We start from the raw sequence: 6,844 nt of genomic DNA, 5'->3' as shown, positions 1-6,844 counted from the left end.
CCAGCACTTTTGGAGGCCAAGGTGGGTATATCACTTGAGGTCAGGAATTCAAGACCAGCGTGGTCTACATGGCAAAACCCCATCTCTACTAAAAATACAAAAATTAGCCGTGCGTGGTGGTGTGGGCCTGTAACCCTGGCTAATCAGGAGGCTGAGGCATGAGAATCACTTGAATCTGGGAGGCAGAGGTTGCAGTGAGCCAAGATTGTGCCACTATACTTCAGCCTGGGCAACAGTGTGAGACTGTGTCTCAAAAAAACAAAAACCAAACAAACAAACAAACAAACCAAGAAAAAGGAAGAAAGAAAAAAAAAGAAACTGCATGAAGGATTGTGTCTGTTACCCAGTAGCCCTAAGAAATCAGAGTTGAGCTTGAGCCCTGGCAACTTCTGAACTGCTCAGTGAGGATTATTTAGGGCTGGAGAGATTTTAAATGACAGCTAACAACCAGAATAGTGAGCACTTACTGAACAATTACTATATGCAAGGCACTGTACCAAATATGCCTCATACATACTCAAACCTCTCAGGAGAGCCTCATCACAACCCTATAAAGTGAATAGTATTTAAAAATCCATTTTAAGCTGGGCGAGGTGGCTCACGTGTGTAATCCCAGCACTTTAGGAGGTTGAGGCGGGTGGATCGCCTGAGGTCAGGAATTCTAGACCAGCCTCCCGGGTTTTCATAGCAAAACCCCGTCTCTACTAAAAATACAAAAAATTAGCTGGGCATGGTGGCGGGTGCCTGTAATCCCAGCTACTAGGGAGGCCGAGGCAGGAGAATCACTTGAATCTGGGAGGCAGAGGTTGCAGTAAGCTGAGATCGTGCCATTGCACTCCATCCAGCCTGGGCAGCTAGAGCGAAACTCCGTCTTAAAAAAAAAAAAAAAGAATTCTTTTTATAGGGGGAGAAAACTGAGGCATAATGAGGTGCCTCAGGTGTAACCAGTTTGTCTAATTTCACCTTCTCCCAAGGACCAAGGCAGATGGAGTCTCAGACTTTTGCTTTGCAGGGGCTTCTGGACAAGGGCTTTTTTTTTTTTTTAGACGGAGTCTCCCTCTGTCTCCCAGGCTGGAGTACATACAGTGACGTGATCTTGGCTCACTGCAACCTCTGCCTCCCGGGTTCAAGCAATTCTCCTGTCTCAGCCTCCTGAGTAGCTTGGACTACAGGCACCCGCCACCATGCCCAGCCAATTTTTGTATTTTTAGTAGACACGGGGTTTCACCATATTGGTCAAGCTGGTCTCAAACTCCTGACCTTGTGATCTGCCCACCTCAGCCTCCCAAAGTGCTGGGATTACAGGCGTGAGCCACCAAGCCCTCCCCGCCAAGGGCTTTTGACGGTGAACAAGTGGGCCCACGGAAGCGGACTCCCCAAGAACACCCTGGAGGGCGCTGGAGGACAGCCTGCTGGTTGCATCTGGCAAAAGGGCAACGTCCTTTTCTGTAAGTTTGGGGACAGCAAGAGGTGAGTTCAGGGTAGGAAGCTGAGGTCTCTACAAGATGCTGGCCAGACGCGAGCCTCAGGGTTCTCTCCAGAATGAATCAGCTCCCTGCTGTCTGCTGCCGATTTATTTATTTATGAGGCAGAGTCTCGCTCTGTTGCCCAGGCTGGAGTGCAGTGGCACAATCTTGGCTCACTATAACCTCTGCCTCTTGGATTCAAGCATTTCTCCTGCCTCAGCCTCTGAGTAGCTGGGATTACAGGCATGAGCCACCATGCCAGGCTAATTGTTGCATTTTTAGCAGAGACAGGATCTGGCCCTGTTGGCCAGGCTGGTCTCAAACTCCTGACCTCAAGTGATCTGCCCGCTTCGGCCTCCCAAAGTGCTGGGATTGGAGGCATGAGCACTGTGCCTGGCTTTATTTATTTATTTATTTATTTTTGAGTCAGGGTCTCAATCTGTCACCCAGGCGGGAGTGCAATGGCACGATCACAGCTCACTGCAACCTCTGCTTCCTGGGCTCAAGTGATCCTCCTGCCTCAGCCTCCCATATAGGTGGGACTACAGGCATGTGCCACCATGCTCAGCTAATTTTTATTTTTTTGTAGAGATTGGGTCTCACCATATTGTCCAGGCTGGTCTCAAACTCCTGGGCTCAAGCGATCCCCCTGCCTTGGCCTCCCAAAGTGCTGGGATAACAGGCGTGAGCTGTTGTGCCTGGCCATGGGGCCACTTACTGAAGAGGAAAGAACTAGCACTGAGCAGAGACAGGGCCATACCCAGTGGTTTTGAAAGGTGCTTCCCTGATGTGTTTCCCCTCCACCCAACGACTATTCTTTGAGCCTTTAATATGGGTCTGGGAAGGAAAACAGTATTTACCACAAACCATCCCCTTCTCTGATATGCATTACCCCTCCGAATTCTCACAAATACCTGAGAGGCAGGGCAAGAATTCTGCCTTTAGAGAAGAAGGAGCTGAGGCTAAGAAAGAAGATTTTTAGCGTCACACAGCCACCAAATAGCAAAACTGGAAAGTCATCTGTGGTCTGCCTGCCACTTGCCTCATGTTGCCAGGGATGGTACTAATTGCTGGAATACAAATCCTAAAGGAAAGTCTTTTTTTCCTAAAACTTTTGTTTTGTTTTGTTTTTTTGAGACAGAGTCTCACTCTGTTGTCCAGACTGGAGTGCAGTGGCATGATCTTGGATCACTGTAACCTCCGCCTCCCAGGTTCAAGTGATCCTCCTGCCTCAGTCTCCTAAGTAGCTGGGACTACAGACACACGCCACCACGCCCAGTTAATTTTTGTACTTTTAGTAGAAATGAGGTTTCGCCATGTTGGCCAGTCTGGTCTTGAACTCCTGACCTCAGGTGATCCATCTGCCTCGGCCTCCCAAAGTGCTGGGATTACAGGTGTGAACCACCATGCCTGGCCTAGAGGAAAGTCTTTTTTTCCTAAAACTTTTTTGGTTTTTTGAAACAGAGTCTCACTCTGTCACCCAGGCTGGGGTGCAGCGGCACGATCTTGACTCACTGCAATCTCTGCCTCCCGAGTTCAAGTGATCCTCCTACCTCAGCCTCCCAAGGAGCGGGGACTACAGGCTAACTTTACCCAATAGAAGAGAGAAGGCTGGAGTCCACATGACCAGTAGGAACGGTGTATGTTGACTGAGAGGTTTTTGGCACTGGCTGGGCCTGATGCTCAGTAACTCTAATAGGCCAACCACGGCCCTTAAGGAGGGACTGTTGTTTCCATTTTATATCTGGGGAAACTGAGGCTCATAGAAGTTAAGAAAGTTGCTCCAGATTCCACAGCAAGCCACTGTCTTTTCCCAGCCAAGGGAGACATTACACGAAGCACAAACAAGCCCTCTGGGTGGACATGGTGACGTTTGGCACGTGTGCAGTCTCAGTCTCATTCAAGGCCCTGAAATGAGTCATCTACAAATCAAAGAACCAGCCTCTCCGGACACACGATGAGGCTGGTTTGTACATTAGGAGGAGCTGGACCCAGATAATGTGGTTCTAAGCAGAGAAGATGGCCTTATTCCAACTGCGTCCCCTCTGCAAGCCCTTGGGAGCTGGCCAGGCCCAGTGACCCGTGGAAGAGGGGACGCTGTGCCCTAGTGTCCGAGCAGCACAGCTTGGCTCAGGCTGCTGGGCTCCTTCCAGCTTACAAACCTGTTTGTTTTTACCCTTCAATGTGAACCAGATGTGGGCACCTCGCTCTCCAGGAGGCCCCTCGCCTGTACCCTCCCCACCAGTCCCTCGGCATCATTGGCAGCCGCAGCTGATGGACCAGCCTCCTCCCTGCTCTTTGGCCTCTCTCACCCCCAGACCCCCTCCCTCACTGCACCTCCTGCACCTTCCCTTCCCCCAGCACGATTTGAAACAGGAAATGACACTGGACAGATCTCAAAAGTCCATATGTCCTGGACGCTCTCTCTAGGAATTTTCTGGGCCTCCAGCTTGCTCCGTGTGTCATGTCCTTCCCACTCACAGTATCTGGGGGTAAAGAAGCGCTAAAGGAAAATGACAGTGAGCATCCTTCGTCCCCAGTGCTACCTTATCCCACTATGATCTTGGGCAAGTGATTTATTTATGTCTGCACAGACTCGTGAATGCAATAGGTTATAATCCATGACTCTCACTATTCATTGTAATAATTAAATTATTCCCAGGCCGGGCACAGTGGCTCATGCATGTAATCCCAGCCCTTTGGGAGGCCAAGGCGAGTGGATCACTTGAGGTCAGGAGCTTGAGACCAACCGGGCTAACATGGTGAGATCCCGTCTCTGCTAAAAATACAAAAATTAGCCAGGTGTGGTGGCACACACCTGTAGTCCCAGCTACTTGGGAGGCTGAGGCACAAGAATTGCTTGAACCTGAGAAGCGGAGGTTGCAGTGAGCTAAGATCGCGCCTCTGCACTCCAGCCTGGGTGACAGAGTGAGACTCTGTGTCAAAAAAAAAAAAAAAAATTATTCCCAGTTTCGCCAGTGGGAGCCCACTCAAGCTCGCAGCTTTTCCTTTTGCAGTGACCCATCATTCTTTGAGCTTTTTAGTACAAGCTGTTCCAGGAGCATCTGTCTTGTTTTTTTGTCCCAGCCCTGGAATCAGTCTGCTCTCTGAAGATCTTGGTGCCCTTTTTTGAAAATGGTATTTAGAAGTCAAGATCTGGATGCTACATGTGCTCACTGCCACTAGGGTGAGGCTGTTCCCTGTCCCTCTCAGTGGATACAGCTAGGGAATGTAGACGTGTACACATACTGCACATGCACATATATAGTCAAATTTGTATTCATTTCTTTATTATTTTAAGAAAGTGTGGACTAGGCGCAGTGGCTCACACCTGTAATCCCAGCACTTTGGAAGGTCGAGTTGGGCGGATCACCTGAGGTCAGGAGTTCAAGACCAACCTGGTCAACATGGTGAAACCCATCTCTACCAAAAATACAAAAATTAGCTGGATGTGATGGTGGGTGCCTGTAATCCCAGCTACTCAGCAGGCCGAGGCAGGAGAACTGCTTGAACTCAGGAGATGGAGGTTGCAGTGAGCCGAGATCGCACAATTGCACTGCATTCCAGCCTGGGTGACAAAGCGAGACTCTGTCTCAAAAAAAAAAAAAAGTATGGTAAAATACTAAAATACATATAACATAAAATTTGCCATTTTTTTTATTATTATTTATCTTTTATTTTTATTTTTTGAGACAGAGTCTCACTCTGTCACCCAGGCTGGAGCACAGTGGTGCAATCTCAGCTCATGGCAACCTCCACCTCCCAGGCTCAGGCAGTCCTTCCACCTCAGCATCCCAGGTAGCCAGGACTACAGGCACACACCACCATGCTTGGGTAGTTTTTGCATTTTCTGTAGAGATGAGGTTTCACCGTGTTGGCCAGGCTGGTCTTGAACTCCTGACCTCAGGTGATCCACCTGTCTCAGCCTCCTAAAGTGCTGGGATTATGGGCATGAGCCTCCACACCCTGCTCCATAATTTTTATTTTTATTTTTATTTTATTTTATTATTTATTATTATTCATCATTATTATTATTATTGTTATGAGATGGAGTCTTACTCTGTCCCCCAGGCTAGAGTTCAGTGGCATGATCTCAGCTCACTGCAACCTCCGTCTCCCAGGTTCAAGTGATTCTTCTGCTTCAGCCTCCTGAGTAGCTGGGATTACAGGCGCATGCCACTATACCCGGCTAACTTTTGTATTTTTAGTAGAGACGGGGTTTCACCATGTTGGCCAGGCTGGTTTCAAACTCCTGACCTCAAATGATCCACCTGTCTAGGCCTCCCAAAGTGCTGGGATTACAGGTATGAGCCCCTTGCCTGGTGTAGATCCATGATTTTTCAACTGGAATACACACGTTCTTCAGGTCTCAGCAGTTGTTTTACTAATGGCCTCTTTCCCTTCCTGGACCTAATCCAGGACACCGTGTTGCATTGAGTGTCCATCTATCCTTAGTCTCCGCTGACTGGTGACAGTTTCTGGTCTTCTCATGATTAGACTGGGACTGCAGAATTTTGGGAAGAATACCTAAAAAATGAAGTGCCCTCATCCTATCACATCCGGGAGGTGTGATATCAACATTTATGAGTCGTGTTGGAAAGGTGGACAAATGGGGATTCCAGAGCTGTTCTTCACAGTCAGCAAATGGTAGAGGAAGGATTTGACCTGGGGCCACTCTGAGATGTGCGCTCATTTCCTTAGTTTGAGAAAAAGAACTGTCTGGTGAGGAAAACAAGAAAGACCTCCGGTATTGAAGCGAAGGGTGGGAGGTAGAAGTCTGCACCCAGATGAGGTCCTTCGGGGGGGTGGATTTGCCACCTGTGGCCTCTTTCCCAGGACCTTGTCCAACCTTGTCTTAGCTTCCCTCTGTCTGGTGCAAGTGGCACTATCTTTTGTCCATTACATGGGATTGTCCGGTCTTTGTGCCACTAGTGCAAAGATGAAAATAATCTGATAATCCATCAAAAATGCATGTTTCATGAGAATTCAAGTTATACAAGAGTCTTATACTACTCCAGCCGGCAGTCATAGGTCATCTGTACCCTCCTCCCTGTCCTCCCTGCAACCCTGCCTTCAGAGCTCTTATCGGCTCTTGGAGCCCCTCCCAGTGGGATGCCAGCAGAGGAGGCTGTCCACATGGAATTGGCTCATGGCTGTTGGTGACACTGGCTTTCCTTTACCTGCTGTGGACACCTTTGTCTTGTAGTCATCAGGAAAATCACTGTCACTGCATCAGAAACGCTGGAACATCCTGAAATTTCAAAGCAAAGATTCTAAACCATGTCCTCTGGGCAGTATTCAACTAGCATATGTGTTTCGTTTGGCCCTCACTTAATTTAAAAAGCTTAAAATTAGTCCACAACAGGAACAAATCAGGA

This window comes from Rhinopithecus roxellana, chromosome 19, assembly GCF_007565055.1.
Source record: "Rhinopithecus roxellana isolate Shanxi Qingling chromosome 19, ASM756505v1, whole genome shotgun sequence".
Classification (NCBI taxonomy): domain Eukaryota; kingdom Metazoa; phylum Chordata; class Mammalia; order Primates; family Cercopithecidae; genus Rhinopithecus; species Rhinopithecus roxellana.
This window is presented reverse-complemented; position numbering follows the sequence as displayed.